Source organism: Amblyomma americanum, chromosome 1 (genome assembly GCF_052857255.1).
Source record: "Amblyomma americanum isolate KBUSLIRL-KWMA chromosome 1, ASM5285725v1, whole genome shotgun sequence".
In the NCBI taxonomy this organism is placed as follows: Eukaryota; Metazoa; Arthropoda; class Arachnida; order Ixodida; family Ixodidae; genus Amblyomma; species Amblyomma americanum.
The window spans coordinates 280,465,155-280,482,620 of record NC_135497.1 but is presented as its reverse complement, the minus strand read 5'-3'; the positions used below and the strand labels follow the sequence as shown (position 1 = coordinate 280,482,620).

General features: G+C 44.8%; 1 long non-coding RNA gene across 3 annotated transcripts; it reads left to right on the top strand.

Annotated features, from left to right (window-relative positions):
- Positions 1 to 1,380: 1,380 nt before the first annotated feature.
- LOC144115188 (uncharacterized) lies at positions 1,381 to 16,469 on the top strand. 3 transcript variants are annotated; one of them, XR_013311301.1, is made up of 5 exons: positions 1,381 to 1,699; positions 4,362 to 4,498; positions 10,269 to 10,503; positions 13,513 to 13,605; positions 16,342 to 16,469. It is a non-coding gene; the product is annotated as an uncharacterized LOC144115188 (long non-coding RNA). The 3 variants fall into 3 exon arrangements; XR_013311299.1 differs by lacking the exon at positions 10,269 to 10,503 and having other exon boundaries at positions 1,386 to 1,699; XR_013311300.1 differs by lacking the exons at positions 10,269 to 10,503; positions 13,513 to 13,605 and having other exon boundaries at positions 1,400 to 1,699.
- The last annotated feature ends 997 nt before the right edge of the window (positions 16,470 to 17,466 follow it).

Below are 17,466 nucleotides of genomic sequence, written 5' to 3'. Positions count from 1 at the left end.
CGCCTTCAAGCCTGCTGTGTATAATGATCGTAATTAATCTGCCTATAACAAATGTATTCTTTTTAGTCACCCACTCCTCTCTGTAATGCCGATTCGCCATGAGAGTAAAAAAAATGAAATGTAGTCTAAGCTAAGCCTGAGCAAGCACACATTATGTTCAGTTTATTTTACCATTTGTCCAGTAGAGAGTGGAGGGAAACAGGCTGCTAAGTTGAGCTTGACATGCTTATCACCCCTACACTGGAAACCACTAACGACAACAGAACATCCCAAGTGTGAAGTAATTCAATAACGTTCCTCGCATTTATCACAGTGCATACTCGCTGCTCAGTAATTTATTACCCCATTAGACATCCTGCAAGGAGAGTGCACAATGAGGCATTCTATTTGGACATGGCACCACAGTACAATGACAATCATTAAACCTGTGCTAACACAACAGCAAATAAATTTCTGCCCAATGAATGCATAGCTTACAGCGCAATCAACAGGCGAGTATGGTCCAACCCTCAAGATCAAAATAATAAACAATGACATTTGAGCAACCGCTCATTGCCCCCCACCCCGTCCCTAAAAAAAAATGAAAAAGGGTGCTCTTCAGACGGCACGTTAGAACGATGCGGTTGTAATATTTGCGACAGATCAACTACGTGTGAAATTCAGATATAAATAATTAACGCCCATGCATGCAGTAGGATGCGAGGCGCCAGGACGCGGGCAAACAGTAATCGTCCTCAGGTATCGACTGGTGCCACCTCCTACTCAATGAATACCACTCGTGGCCACGTTCACGTCCAACAAGCTTGTATCAAACACTAGGCAGGTGTTTATATCATAATGCAGCAGCAGTTCATCAGTGCTGTTGGCCAGCGCTGATTTTTTTGGCGTGATAAACGGAATCATCCTACGAAACGCGCGTCAACTGTTCCTCGCCAGATTCTTGCAGTCCCACGAGGGAGAGCAGCTTTTCCGTCGGCTTCAAGTCGACTCTTTCGTGCAGGGCCACTGGCATTGTAGCGCGCATTCTCAGAAGCACCGTCTTTCTACTATGCATCGACGCCGCATGGGACACCAAGTACGGTTGTACAATCCAATGCGGCGTACGGGCCGCATATACACACACACTAACGACAATACAACGCACGGGACACACGCAGCGAACACAGAAGAACAAAAACTGCACCAAAGCACTTGTTCCCGATGCTGTCCCCTGTTCACTGCGTTCCGACTGTGGGCTTGGCCAGCGCTTCGACTTTGCTAAGCCGCAGCCGTGACGGTAACAACGTTCATGCAACGAAAATAAAAATTTTAATGTACCAAACAATTAAGGTTGTAAGTTAAAAAAGCTACCGTCAAATTAAATACATAACTCTGGTTAAAAACATAACGTTGCGCGCCTTTGCGACGTCAACAACGCGAGCATGGACGCAAATACGCGAATGGCGCTATGAATTTGTTGTGCTTCTCTGTAACTCTGTAAATAGCAAGTAAATAGCGCTACAGTGCCCTAGCTTAGAGCGCGGCGTACGGTACTTGTCGAAGTGAAGTGAACGTTTTTCGGTGCGAACAGTTTGAAGTTTAATCGACCGAAATTGCTCAAGGAAAGTCAGTGGCACTGTATTTCTCGTTTCTGTGCATCGCTAGTGACTTTGGTGGCAGCCAAACGGAAACATCTCCGGTTTGGCGAACTTGTGTCAAGGTGAGCATTCTGTTCACAAATTTGGAAAACGTTTTTCCCCCTTATTTAACCGCGCAGTGTTTTTGCTTGTATTGTAACCCTGCGTCTCGTCGCATGTTATGTTCACGATAACATCAGTACGACGTGCATGCGCTTTCCGTCTCTATTTGAAGCAACATTAGTCAATCAGCGTAAACTTTTGGATTCAATAGCACAAACTGTCCATGTTGGTACTGCCTGTAGGATGTGCTTTGAGATGATTCTGCGCACGAGGTGGTCTTCGGGTAACTTGTTTATTACCAGATATAGTCTAGAGGCATATGGAACCATACATGCCACTGCAACAACGCTGAAAAGCTGTTTAGTGTTCATGCATCTGATCTCCTTACACTTAACCTTTCGGTAATCATTCGCGTGGTTCCTTTGGATCTGGACGAGTGGCTGCTGTTGCTAGGCGTGCCTGGCAACAAAGCCCCTGGGGACGCCCAGTGGGTCAGCTGTTTGTCCAGGTACCAAGGTACCAAAGTTAACATTCCTGGCTTTTTTTTCCCAGTCCATCAACCTTATATTCCATGCAAAGATTACAATATGTAGTCAGGCCGTAAAAAAAAATTAGTATATTTCAGGACCGTTCAGAGAAATAGTTTGGTGTATGGTTTATGGGGGTTTAACGTCCCAAAGTGACTTAGGCTATGAGGGACGCCGTAGTGAAGAGCTCCGGAAATTTCGACCACCTGGGGTTCTTTTACGTGCACATGCAGCATCACTCTTCTCTTTGTAGACTTTCTATGACCTGGATTCATTTCTTCTAGCAGAGTGGCAAGCAGTAGGTCAACTGCACACAAATTTATTTGCCTCTGGTGCAAAGTAAGGAGTGCAAACATCATAAGACAAGTCACTAGTCTGTTTCATTCTCACTGCACTTAATCAAAGCATAATGTGAAATGCTGTATCTCCTCTACCCTAGTTTTCTTTCCTTTGAGCAGTAGGTATCCACAATGAACAGCAAGGCAACTCCACTCGCTGACGATTTTGCCTTCAGCAGCAAAACAGGAGTATGTTACCCCATGTGTTATCTCGACATGGACTAAAAACTTCGGTGGACAGCTGCGTTGACAGCTGCAATCACCTCTCATGAGCATGCACTCCTAAGACACATAAGGGTCATTCAGTCTATAAATTACTCTTCTTTGTCCAGTGAACAAACCCTTGTACGTCATTTTCAAGCCACTGAGTCATGGCTCCTTTCACTTGGCACGCCCCGGGCCAACACTACAGTGTTTGTCATCATCATCAGCAGCCTATGTCCACTGCAGGACAAAGGCCTCTCCCATACCTCTCCTGTTAACCCTGTCCTCTGCCAGCTGTGGCCACCTTATCCTCGCAAACTTCTCTTATCATGCTTTCTGTCAAGATGCACCACACCATGAGGAACTTGATGGACAGTGCAAATATTGATTGGTATTCAATGTGTTCAGGAACCTCGAAGTGCCAAGGGATGGATGGATGGCAAACAAGTGCCACATCATGCTGGAAGCTGCGAGTTACTTCTGAGCACTTTGACATGGAAGTGCATCGAGGGCGCATCAAAGTTTAGAGTGGAGCCACCAGTCAGTCCAATACCAGGGAAAAGGGAGCTAGATTAACTTCGTCCCTTTCAGTTCCTCAAAGTATAGACGTTAAGCCGTAGCTCATTTAAGCAGAATTCGCGGTAATTGCTTGTTCTTTAAAAAAATGAAAAATGCAGTGATTTTCTCTGTGGCCACACATGATACTCTTAACTCTTTCGTTACCGCGAGAAAACGGCCGTTTTTTATTGGTCTTGGAAGATATATTTTTGCCAGTAAAAGTAATACTGCAGCCCACGTTGGAGCATACAAAATTCAACATAATAGAATGCTCTTTCCAAAAAATTAATTTACAGAGCAAAAAATTTATTAGGGGACAAAAAATTTTGAAAATATGCATTTTTGTGGTGAATTGAAAAAAAAAATAAGAGAAAAAAACATATCTACAGACGCAATATAATCAAAGAAAATTTAGAATATACATTTTGAAGATAAATGACCCAGGAACACTGACTAAAAAAAAATAAACTATCTGTACAGTGCCATTCTTCAGCTACACAAAAAAAACTACAGGTGGAAACAGCCTCATTTCTCATGTCATGCGGTGAAGCAGTTCCTGGTTTTCATGAGGCACAGGTGCACTCAACACTTTTCGCAGAAAATGTTCGTCTTCTGTTAGACTTTTTGCTCCTGATTAGCACATCCTGCAGTTTCGCCTTTTCGGCATCTTCTGCGAATGGTGCGGCACTTCTTTTGGGACAGGATCTATTTCGGCAACCTCTTCATCGTCAAGCTTGAGCAGCTGTTGGGTGAGCTCTGTCCGAAAAGAAAGTTGGTCGAAGTGGGTATTTCTTTGAAATTTCGGTGTTGAGAGGTGTTTCTGGTGGTAGTCTTGAAAAAAAAAAGAAGCTATTGACAACAGCAATGTCAATACAATGAAAGGAGAGGGTTTTCCAGCATCTCATGCACTTCATCAAAACATTATGAGATGAAATCAACTGGTCCGACTTATCAACACCAAGCATCCCAGAATTCTATTCCTCAATCAGTAGCAGCTTCGTGATTGGGATGATAGTTCACACGCCCCCTCTTCTCTCTTCTTGTGGCTGTAACAGGCCTGCTGGCAGTGTGTGCTGTAGACATCATATGGACCACTTCCTGTCCTTCGATTGCAAATAGAGGATGGTGTTCCACCGGAGCCACCAAACATCACCTCTCTTTGCCTTCTCCCACGACACGTCCTTCAGTTCAGGTGGGAAGCACTGACAATTTTTACATGTGCCACAAGCGAGGGTTTTGTGATCCAGCAAGTGAGCAAAGAGAGACACAGATGTGTAAAAGTTAGCCATGTAGGTAACGATTTCAATGATTGAGGTACTTATTGCACAGTTGCGTCACCACATCAAATGCTAGTCCACTTGCACTGGCTGTTTCCCGCTTGCCTACGTACAAATAAAATGTAACGGGTTAGCCAGTCTACGTATCGGCAAGCACTCACAATTTATATCCCGACTTTACAATTTTGTCCCGCTTGTATTGCCAAATACCCGATCTTTCTCTTAACTTCACCATTCTTTTATCGACAGAGAGTTTCGGCGCAGGTTGAAAAAGTTCTCCTCAAGTGGTATTCATGTGTTGCAGAAGCCACAATATGGGGTGTAGCTTGCCGTCCGAAGCTACAGTAGTCGCCTCCGGATCAGTGACACTTAGGAAGCACAGAAGTGCAGAAAACTGTCTCCTTGCCATAATGTTCTACAGAAGAAGCCCTGAAAAAAGCCCACTGGTGTTCCAGTAAAGGTGATGGGTGGCACGTTCACGATGCCCATATAAATTAGCTGTCCAATGAACATCAGTAGTTCGTCAGGAGTCACTTCTTTCTATGACCCATCTCTTTCAGCATAGCTTGGAAACTCCAAAACATGCATCTAAGCATATTTGTTTGTGTTGTTGCAGATGGTATTCATTGCCTCTGCAATGAATAATAGCAGAAAAAAATTGTGCGCCATCGTAAAATGTCTTGCGCTGCTCCGTACTGCTGGGCCAAGATGTGCTCCGGGTGGCCTTGTTGCCGTGAACTGAAGTTTCTTCACAGCTGGCGGCAGCACATCCTGGCCTAGCGAAGTACGGACCCTGCAGATAAGAACAGCTCTAAGCTTGTGCACAATGGTCGGCAGATAAGCGCAACGACGTCGGGGACTGCTCAAGGCCATAAAAGTAACTCACCGGTGAACGGCTGCGGATGTCCCAGGCTGACTTGAAACATCGTCGCCGTCAGAACATGAAGCGGAAGTACTGTCATCTTTGGACTCGTAGCTCGAATCCTCGTCACTAAAATCGGGTGCGGGTGTAAGATACTTTCGCTCTTTCCACGCGGCTCAGTCGCGTGGGATGATGGCGCCATGGCAGCGACCGGAGCGACTCGCGCTATAGTGGTATCGTAACACCGTATGCGGCCCTCTAGCGAATTTAACAAGAGAAGCGAAACCAAAACTGCTGCGAACTGGCTATAAAGGCTGGGCATACATGTTGGACATGTGGCGGACGTTCAGAAATGCGTTTTCGTGGAATAAAACCACCCGAATAAAACCACCCGATTCAAAGCTCACTAGTGAATAGCTGGCATCATTTTCGGGTAATTATCACCACTCAGCACCTTCAGGTAACAAAGCCGACAATATGATTCAATATTTGACTTGCTGGAAGTCTTTTGATCAAAAAAATTTTATGTTAATGCTGCATTACCACGAGTGGCAGGTTTTTTTTTTTTCAGTCACGGCTGCCACGCCCTCTTTTGCAACAACACAAGCACATTAGTTCTCAAAAAACCCCATCAAAAATCAGAACATCGCCGGAACGAGAAAATTCAAACAGATTCTACCACAGCCGGTCTCGAGGGGAGCGCGCACTTTTCTTCTTATGGCCTTCGCAATGGGGTCTGTTTTCGCCTCCCACAGCACCTCGGTGGGGTTGCCACTGCCCCACCGCTCCGCCGCTGCGACCGCCGTTAACTCCGAAGGGGAACGCGCGCGCGCTCCCAATTCGCCCGCGTGAGTGGTAACCGTGAAGCTTTTACATTTTGCCCCTTACGCTTTACGCAAAGACCGCGTAGTCAGCCCCTTTCCCATGGGCGAAATCTGAAACAACGGATTAACGTTTGCGCGCTCACTTCTTGAGCCCGACTGTGTATGGTTGAACATATGCTTCGAGCACAGACGTCAACACATTCTACCCTTATATTTGGCTAAAAAGCAAGGCTTTCAGCTTCTATAGTTCATCTTCCATCAGGTTCTTTGAGTGCGTAGAATGATATGCGGCATGTAATACTTGGATGGCGAGTTTCAAAGAGTAAAGGGTTCTGCAGAGCAAATATAGCTACTGAAATTTCAAGCGCAGCTGCTTTAAGTTTGCACAACAGCGGCATTAGCAAGAATTCATGGTGCTCCCTAGGAAAACACGTCATGTCATTCGCTAAAGGAACGGTTATAGACGGAACCCAACCCTGGCTGCTGGAGCAGAGCAGGTTGCAAGCACGCGACGTCCGAGATTTCTTCTTGGAAAGGCATTTTGAAGTTTTTCCCCGATATAGTACATTTTTATGGGACGAGCACAAAATGTTCGTTCTCTGAGTTTTCATTATCTTCCTCTTAACATTAACTTGTCATTTAATCACGGACCATGATATTTAAGAGAGGAAGTGATCACAGTATTTCCTTCTGGATTGAAAACCAGCAATGCTCGACATAGTTCTGCATTTTGTTTTCTTTGACTTCGGTGCTGTGCTCACCATGAAGCAGCGGACCACAGCGCGAAAGCAGGAAAAAGCCACCCGCCGCCGCAGATGCAGGCGGGGAGCGAGTGGTGGGGTCGTCGCGCCTCTAGCGGCGGCGGACGGCGTAACTGCCGGAGAAAAACTAACATTGCTTCTGCGGCGAATGCGCAGGCCGTATGAAAGAGCGCGTGCCCCCCTCGAGACCGGCCGTGATTCTACAAATGTAGTGCCAAGACTACCCAATGGGTGGCGTTAGGTGCACGAGAAACGATTCCAACATGTCGAAATCGGCGATTTAATAAATGCATCGATCACCAGTGATCGATTTGAATAGGTGTGGTAACAAAAGAGTTAATGAGTGATGATATTTTGAGCATTCATCTCAGTGCAAAAAGAATTCTGCAGCATCTCTGTATGTAGCCTTCTGAAAACAAAAGACTTGTGCTTTTTTTAAATTTTTCATTCTGTTCTGAATCAGTTTTTAACACCCATCCTTGTTGGTGGCTGATACTTGATGTCTGTGCACGGGCAACGACCTGAAGAAGTCACTGCACAAAATATCGGGTGAATGGAGTGAGCAAGAAGCATGAAGTTTCGGGAATTGTGAAAAGCACTCAACTGACCCGATATTGCAGCATGGCAAATATGACCTGATGCCTTATCACAGGGTGCTTAAAAAAGTGCAACAATGTAAACATGAAATTTGTTCTGTTTAATTTCACATTCTAAGTTTTCACATGCTTACTGTTGGTTGAAAGATCCAGGCTACGTTTAGCACTACCTTGGTACTGGGTATAGTGCAGAACTTGCAAGGGGTATAGCTGTTCTGCTTCAGGTATGTTTGGTACAGTATCATTTTGTTGCTAAAGTAATGGCAGCCATTCCACCCAGATCCCAGGCTAGATCTCAATTGAATTGCACTTATTTCTGATTTTCTGCAACTCCAGATTACCATTTACAAAGCTTTGCTCTTTGCATTTGCTGATAGCACCTAATAAGTGGTATTATTATACACTCTGTTCTTTGGCACTATGTATGAGCTTCTGTTCTCGCGCTTTCTAGAAATAATGCACGCAGTTTAGAAATGTAAAAAGAGAATTTACATCCAGCTAGATTGACCTTGTTGGGGCCGTATGTTACAGCAAATTGTACATTGATGTCGATACTGGTGGTTTCGTTTCATTATTGTAGTAGATGTTTTAATTTAACATACTGCAAACAATAGCCCTCACAAATTAGCTGTTTTTGTCATGTCCAGTATTTTGGTATAGTAAGCCACCAGAGCATGATTCAGAATATGGTCAAGAGTAGAGGCTCTAAGCCTATCGTGTTACTAATAATAATAATAATAATAATTGGTTTTTTGAGGGAAAGGAAATGGCGCAGTATCTGTCTCATATATCGTTGGACACCTGAACGGCACCATAAGGGAAGGGATAAAGGAGGGAGTGAAAGAAGAAAGGAAGGAAGAGGTGCCGTAGTGGAGGGCTCCGGAATAATTTCGACCACCTGGGGATCTTTAACGTGCACTGACATCGCACAGCACACGAGCGCCTTATCGTTTTTCCTCCATAAAAAAAAAAAAACGCTAAGGCGCCCATGTGCCGTGTGATGTCAGTGCACGTTAAAGATCCCCAGGTGGTCGAAATTATTCCGGAGCCCTCCACTATGGCACCTCTTCCTTCCTTTCTTCTTTCACTCTCTCCTTTATCCCTTCCCTTACGGCGCGGTGTTACTAAAAAATGTGTTTTTGTGTGGTATGTTTGCTTGAACACTTATCCTTGGTATCTCACAAACTGATTAAGGGAGGGCAAACCCTCGGGGTGCTTGCCGACATTTCGTCGAGAGGACTTTTCTTCGTCTGGGCAAAGCATTCGTCATTGGCAGGGTTTATATAGGGCTTTCACTCCTAGGAGGAAGGCCCGGTGAGGGGGAGGAGGGTGCGATGCGGGAATGATTTGGAGAGTGCATCTTGTCTAGGCATGATGACTGCTAAAGAGGATTAGCCGGTGGACCTGCAAAACTGTGAAAAGAAAAAGGCGAGCTCAGTAGAAAGGAATCTTGGGGTGTGGAGCATGGAGAGATAGCTTGAAAGGCTGTGTCTCCAGCTGTCAAAAAAAATTGAAAGGAAAAGAGAAAATGAGGGCGGGTTCAGAGAAAGGGCAGAAGGGGGGGAAGGAGTGTGGAAGCCAAGGGTTCCTGAGAAGTGATAGTAGTAGGTGCAGGGCAAATAAGGTAAAAGTATAACAATGAATGAAAGACTGGTTTAGTCTGGGGGGGTAGGATGAAAGAAACGATATATCTGACCACGTGTGAGACCTTTTTAAGTAATTACGCCAGTGCCGGAATATGCATGTTTGCACTTTTAGTGCAAACATGCAAGCGCGTGGCCGCACTCTTTAGGGGCCCATTGCGTACGACAGAGCCACTCATCGCTGCAAAATGGCGCAGGAGAAGGTGGACCTGAATGTAGTGCTAGTACTTCCCTACGAGGCAGAAACGTAGAGGCTAACTTTCGGGTTCAGCTCAGGTTAAAGGGGCCATGACAGCCTACATACCCTGCTTATCGTCTTTAATTCCCAACAGGTTAAATTACAATTCCCCGAATTTTCAGTTGATTCTGTGGTAAACACTTTTAAAACGAATTTTTTTTCGTTTCTTCTGCGAACTGCTTGCTTGTCTGGCAACCTTTGATCACTGACGTCACGAGGGCATGTCCGCTTCATCTGCTGCGAGTTGTTGACGTGTTTGTATGCATACCGTAGACAGCGGTTGCTCGAAAAGTTTTTTTTCTTTTAGCTTAGCGAAATGCGTTTTCCGTGTTCTCTTTTAGGAAGCCTTCAACTTAGTACGCAAGCTGAGTGATCCTTGGGAAGGCAGACTTGCTCGTGACGCCCGTTTTCCGATTGTTGAGGAAACAGAAATCGATGTACCCCTGCTTTATTATTTACGCTTAGAAGCATGCTGTTCGTATGTTATGAGTGTGGTCTCTTTTGAGCAGTCAAGTGCTCCTGTATGTGAAAAGCGGCACGTGCCGTGCATGCCTTCGCCGATGTGCGCAGTGAAAGCCGCGGCTTTTTGTAGCTTGTCTGCTATTCATCGGCTCGATAATTACTCAAATTATCAAAAGGTGGCACTACAGTAACCTTGAGGCACGAAAAGAGCATAGAAAAGTGCCGAGTGCGACGACTTCCCCGCTGCATATACTCGTTTGTAATTCGAACATACATTACCTTCGAGAACCCTTTTGCAGGAACCAAGCTGCTTGCAAAACCCTACGCGACTCGAATGCTTTAACTACCTGCACGGATGGATAGCCGCCACCGTCTAAATGAGTACTTCAAAATAACAGTACAGCATTTAGCGTTTTGCTGTGCGTGCTCATTGTGGCCCAAAAGTGCGACGATTACAACTGCAGCCCCGCACCGAGGTTGTTTACATGGCTGTGTGCAAACAGTACTGCTCGTTTGCGTGGCATAAAGCGCAAGGTGGGTTCTCCTTATCCTAAATATTGCGTACTCTTGCTCACTAATTGCACCTTTACTCATTTACACACCATGATAGCACTGTAATAAGTGCCGATGATGCTATATCGCCTACTTGGGAAATGCTTCGCGTACGATACAGGTGCTTTCCGCTAATTATATCTGCTTTCTCTTATGACACCAAAATTCAATTTTAGATCGTTTTGGCTAAAAATACATTTGGACATTACTTGAATTAATGAAAACAACCAGACTTGTTGTCCACAGTCGGTGCCGACGGCTGCTGCCGGCTGCCTTCTGCGCATGCTACACAGACCGGGTCACATATCGGCACTTCCCCTTATGTACTCTCGTCCTGCGATGTAGGCAGTCGTTGCTTTGAGGGCACTGTAGCCAAAACTACGCTCGACAGCTATTTGCAGGCGCTAAAACATGCGAATTTGCGCTCCACAATCGCAGAAATCGCACACGCGAATCCTGCGTACTCGCTAGGCCTTGTCACGAAAGGGGCTGGCGGTCCACCGTTGACCAAAATTCAAGAATATGGCAAATGTTCCTCGCTGATTAGTAAGAAAGTGTGAAGATATGATATGTAGCCGGTCGTTTCGCTTTTTTCGACACGGATATGGCACACAAGCGCAGCTTTTCCGGCCATCACCTCACCGGGCGTGAAGCTTTCGCTCGGCTGCACAAGCAGACGACGGCGGCGAGCGTCGAGCGGCACCGTCATGCAGCGTTTGCTGCCCGTGTCGTGGCGCTTGCCTCGCCGATCGGTTCTATTCACAGGCACTGATCGAAAGCACATCTTCGCTGGTGCACGCACGCCGCATATGGCGCTGTGGCTAGCATGAGGTCCAATAAGTTTGAAAATTCTTAAGTTCATAGAATGTCATACCAACTAGTCTCCTACTACACTCTTCTGGTTTCCACTAAGCTGACACTTAACATTACTACGATACGCGGTCATTGATCGTGCTGGCGTAGTCGTCGGTCTAGCGTAACAGACCAGTGCGTCAGCGACTGCATTTGCATACCAACCAGCCCACCGACCTCAATCGGCGTCGCATCGGCCTATAGTGTGACCAGACCCTACCTATACCGAAGAAAAACTCCGTTACTGTTATCGCTTTTGCGGCACTAGTCACTCATATATGGGGGATGACTGCTACTTCGATCGCCCGCGAAAGTACATGGGGAAATAAGACCTCGCTGTGTATATTGCAGCAACGAGAGCAGACTATGTAGCTCCGTGCATGTCCTAACGACGTCACGAGAGCGTTAAATATGGCGGTCGCCGCCAGTGGGAGGAGTCTCCCGGTCTCAATTTCGATCGCATTTTTTGGAATACACAGCGCGTCCAGGGCAGCCAAATTTCGGAAATTCAATCATAAGCTCTTGTATTAGTTAATGAAGCACAAAACTGCAATATGAAGAACGACCATGTCATGGCCCCTTTAAGGACAACATGGGTAGCTATGGAAAGAAGAATGATAGGTGTAATATTAAGAGAGCGGAAGCGGGCAGAGTAGGTGAGGGAACAAATGCGGGTTAATGATATCGTAGTCGAAATCAAGAGGAAGAAATGGGCTTCGGCAGGGCATGTAATGTGAAGGCAAGATAACCACTGGTCCTTAAGGGTAACTGAGTAGATTCCAAGAGAAGGCAAGTGTAGCAGGGGGCGGCAGAAAGTTAGGCGGACGGATGAGATTAACAAGTTTGCAGGCATAGAGTGGACGCAGCCGGCAAAGGACAGGGTTAATTGGAGAGACATGGGAGAGACCTTTGCCCTGTAATGGGCGTAGTCAGGCTGATGATGATGATGTCATCTGTCACTTCGCTTTGATGTGCGGCAATGTCAGATGCAGTGTCCCTTTAAAGAGCATGGCCATGTGCTCGCGTGTTCGCATTAAGAGTGGACAACCCTCTACTTCAGAGAGTTTTAAGTTTCCTCTGAGTATGTTGATCCCAGACGAAGACGTCCTCTTGTCGAAACATTGGTAAGCACCCTGATGCTTTCCCCTCCCCTTGGTCACTTTGTGAGTGTCAAGATATCGTCTGCCTACTCTCTCTACCGTGCACTCCTTTTATGGCGAGTTACCTTTCGAGTAAGCCTTACGATTGCCTTACAAGGTGCAGATAACCATATCTTGTACGGTTATCTTTGTATGTATACACCAGTGGTAAGTCATGAAGGAAATCAAGGATTTGTATTGTTTAACACTTACTTTAAAGCTAATCACGAGGATATAGTTGAAAATGTGCCATTTTCTGCCTAGAAGGGCTTGGTTGTGTGTCATTACTCGTTTCTCTTTATCAGGGCTACTTGACAGCTGCCATGAAATGCAGGTTTTTGAAAAGTCATATGTCAAATAAGAGTGTTTCTATATTACAATTTAAATGTTGTTTGTTGAAACTTCAATCATTGCGGGTCAGGGATTGATATTTTCAAATAACTAGCCTGAAGTGCAAAACCTGCAGGAAAACTTCGTAACTTCTTTCCTTCCTTAAAAGCCCGGTATTTGTTGCTTTCAGCAAGCAGAGGTCTGTATTATAGCACATATTTTTCACTACCTTGAGTAAAAATTGGGCAGTACCGACCCACCATAAAACTAGGGGTTTAGTACACAAATTGCTTGTATGCAACCGTTTTGGCGTTACAGCATGCACAGTGTGGTCTTAAAGCCAAATACTTTACATTTTCAACTGGTTCATAAAAGGCCTATTCTGTCTAATGGCATTTTGCAAATTTGTGTTGCTCTGAATGCTCCTAAGAATAACTTTAGTTCATTCAGGAGCATATATATTGACAATATCTCTTAAAGGCAGGATTGCTCACATTAACTCTTGGTACCTCACAATATATAGTTTTATGCCTCCAGCATCACTGACTTGCATCGCATTTTTGAGTATTAAAATGCTCACTATTGGTTTAAACCACTACTCAGCATGGGGCTGTGCACTTTTTGTTGTATTGCATGAAGTATACTTCTGTATTAAAAAAACTTCTTTCAGCTGCACTTCACATGATTCAAATTTTACCAGAAAAAAGGCTGCAATACAACATTAGTCACTACCTGCTTCTTGCCCAGCACATAACAGGCCGTGGTAAGATATGAACAAAAGCGGTGCATGTATGTGTTCTGCACGTGCATTTTGTGTACTACTAACACTATGATGCGATTAACTGATGTCATGTAAGAGAGAGCACATAAAGCATTTTTTGTATAGATTGTTTAAAAAGCATGTTTTTGTATATGTTGCAGCATGTTTATTTTAAATTTTAAACTGACCATTTAGCTCATGACACAGTAACTGCTATATGTGCAGAGATTTTATAGACCAATTGATTTCCACTAATTCAACCTACACCTTTAATTGACAAGCTCTTGTGTCCTGTTGGGACAGTTAAATAATGTTCACTGCAGTAAGCATATGCACACATTCTAGTACAGAGGTCTACCCGGCTGTGGAGAATGTGGTGTCGGTTGGAATGGTGAACTTAAACTTGCCACAGTAAGCCTATTTTCTATTTCTCTGCGTTTTCTAAGCTTTCTTGATGCATGTGTGGCTAGTTGATTTGTACATTTTTTTAGTGTACAGCGGGCACTTGCAAACATCAGCTCTATGTTAAGCGGACCCTGGTGTCCTCTTTCCGAGGCTGTTTTTGTGCTGAAAATTTAGTGCCAAATTGTTCTCGTAGCACTCAAATTTGACAAGTCTGCAATGCTTGCTGCCCAGGTCTTCCTATTAATGTGGTCCAGGTCATTGACAATTGGTGGGCAAGCACCGGTGGCATGAATTACTAGCAAAGTGATCATGGACCTTGATGTTTGTGTCTAAACTTTAGGCGGAGTAGTGCAGTAGAGCAGAATGTTTTCAAATTTTAAAACACGCGTGGTTTGACAGAGGTGCAGATGCCCTTGTACCATTAAAATCCATCATGAAGAGACCATTGGTGATTCATTGTATGCCCTGCCCAAATCCATTTTCTTCTTTTAATTTCTGCCAGAGTATTGACAATTCAGGTTGTGTTGCCATAGTCCAGTCTTGCTGCTAACATTTTCATTTCTGTGGCCTACTATTCTTCCTGCATTTAATCTCAAGCCTCATTGTTAGCATCCAATTTTCAAGATGTGGCTTTTCATTTGAACAACATCATTAGGCTGCTTCAGAACACAGGGATGCCCACCGAGTTCACTACAGGCAATTCTGTATCTCCTGATAATTTCTTTCTCATGGTCTAGCTCTCCAAACTCTGCTTGGCTTACATAGAGCTCCCTTACCACTTCTAATGTTCCTCTACTCATCATAGGCTGTTGGTTCCTTTCGAGACTATTGGACTTCACTTGTGGTTTCTGCTTACTCTTATGCCTTTGCAGTTCTTTCTCTGCTTATGTCCTCAAGCATACACTGCAATTCATATTCGTAGATACTTAACAGCAGCATCAACAAATCGGAGCTTACTTGCTGTCTGTCTCTTACTGCTTATATTTTGCTCCTGCATACTCTTTGCTTGTTGCTGCTTTTAGGTTTCCTCCATAACTTTCTGTTTGCTCAATTCTGGCCTTGATACATTTTCTTCTACTACTTAGCTTCGAATTATTGGCTAGGTTTGATGGTTCTATGTTCTCTAGGTACCCTACCTCTTGCTTTTCACTTGTTCACTTCTTGATTATTGTGGTAAGCTCACCATTCAAAACCACACCACATTCTCCGCCGTCTGGCAGACCTCTGTATGAGAATGCATGCATATGCTTCACCAGTCCTCCTGACTGCTGTGATATGTAATGCCTCATAGCTCCGTAAACAGTACAGCTAGTCCAGCTACGGCTCGAACAGCAAGGTCCAGAGATTCTTAGCGCCCTCCACTGTGTCGCAGTTCTGGCCATGATTTATTTAATAGCTGCTGGAGATAAAGAATCAAACAAATTCAAGCTTTATTTATGACCAGAATCACTGTTTAGCGAAGCAGAATTTTGGAACTTGAAGCATTATTTAAAGAACAACAAACATTTGTAGCTTTGGCATGCTGTAAACAATGTTATCTGAAGAAAGCCGAGATTAAAGGTTCCTGAGGCAGTTAATTATTTGTGGTTTACTGTTCAATCTGTACTCAGGAGTATTCACCGACATGACAATGGCCATCATTAGTTGCTCGTGGAGCATGCATAAAGGCCGCTACGCGTGACTACCCTGCTTATCCTCACCAGGTCTGGTCTGCACTGCTGAAGCTACGTGCTGGACAACAAAATGGCACCCATGACATTTGAATACCTCCTATCCAATTGTATACATTTACAGTGGTGAAGTGCCTCCTTGACACACCAGTGTTTATCTGCCTCATTTTGGGGTATTTGTAACTCAGTGATTATGGTGTTTGGCTGCTGACCTGAAAGATGTGGGTTCAACCCCGCCTGCGGTGGTCCCATTTCGATGCAGGCAGAATACTAGAGGTCCATATACTGTGCAATGTCAGTGAAGTATTGTGCACTGACGTTTCACGGTACATGGGGTTGAGGTGGTCAAAATAATCCGGAGCCCTCCACTATGGCGTCCCTCATAGTCTGAGTCACTTTGGGAAATTTAACCTCAAGTCAAGTCATAAGTGGGACTTTCTTCAGGACGAAAAAATTCCTAATCACGTGACCAGCTGCTTAATTGGAACTGCTACTTTCTTTCAGTGTACTAAAATGTATTTCAAACAGCTATGCTAGCATAGTTCCAGTGTGGCCGAAATGTTGCAGCAGCTTATTAGGCATTTTTCAGGGAAGTGCTGCCATATATGCATTTTTCTTCTCAGTGCATCTGTGATAATTTTTTTTTGTTTTGCTATTTGCGCAGGACAACTGTTCCTCTGAAGACTTCATGGGCTTAATGCTACTGCTCACTGCATAGATCAAGGGGCGGGTATATCTGGGCCAACAGACAATAAATGCTGCATGGCTTTCATGTCATCTTTACCACTTTAATCAGGTGGGCCTTGTGTAAATTCCGTGCCGAGCTGCAGCAGTATGCTACCATGATTGCCTTCAGCTCACAGGCCTGCTGTGCTGTGCAACCCTTTCTTTTGGTGGCACATCATCAATGGAGCTGATGGTAGCTGCTGTTGCTTAGCTTGCCTACATTTTACACAACAAGCACTCCCTTCTGCTAGCATCTGACACTCCTCAAATCACTTATACAAGAAACTGCTCAGCAGCTTTTGCACATGGTTGCTGGCTTTCTGATGTGCATCGTCAGGAACCAGTAACAATGGGCGAGAGCTTAAGATGCAGTTAAGCTAACCATTATGACCGTCATCGCCACCCGTAACATGGTGCTAACGCTGTAAAAGAATGTTAAAGCTGTATATTACCTGCAACGCAATTATCACACTAAATTTAAATTGTGTAAATGTTACCTTCTTATTGCAGAAATGTTACGATCTTGTTACTTTGCGTTGTGGAATGTTGCTAAAAACTTACCTCACTTTCAAAAAAGAGGAAACTAGCAACTTACCAGTACCGTTACTGGGTAACGTGTCATATTATTCAGATAACGTGCCACAACGAATTGCGTTACTTGACTGAAGCAGCCGAGACGCTGACGCTGAAGAAGCTCTTCCTTGTGGTTCGGCATAGCGAGGCTCCAGTGCACATGTGCAGAACAATAACACCCCTCAGTTTATTGTCCTGCGCATGTGCACTGGCGCCTGCTTTCACTCTGACCTCCACAGAAGACCGCCACCACGAGGGCCGCGGCTATGCTGCAGCGACACGGGCTGACAAGACATCTCGTGCAGTGGGGCCGTGCCTGGCCCAGGCTTGAACCCACACAAACATACAATAAATGTTTAATCTCTCTCTCTCTCTACCTAATATTCTCGGATCCAAGATCGTTTTGTATTGCCATGGGTGCCACACGTATTGCACCTAAGAATTTCTACGATTGGAATGTAATTGAACCAATTGGAACCGGTTAGGCTTT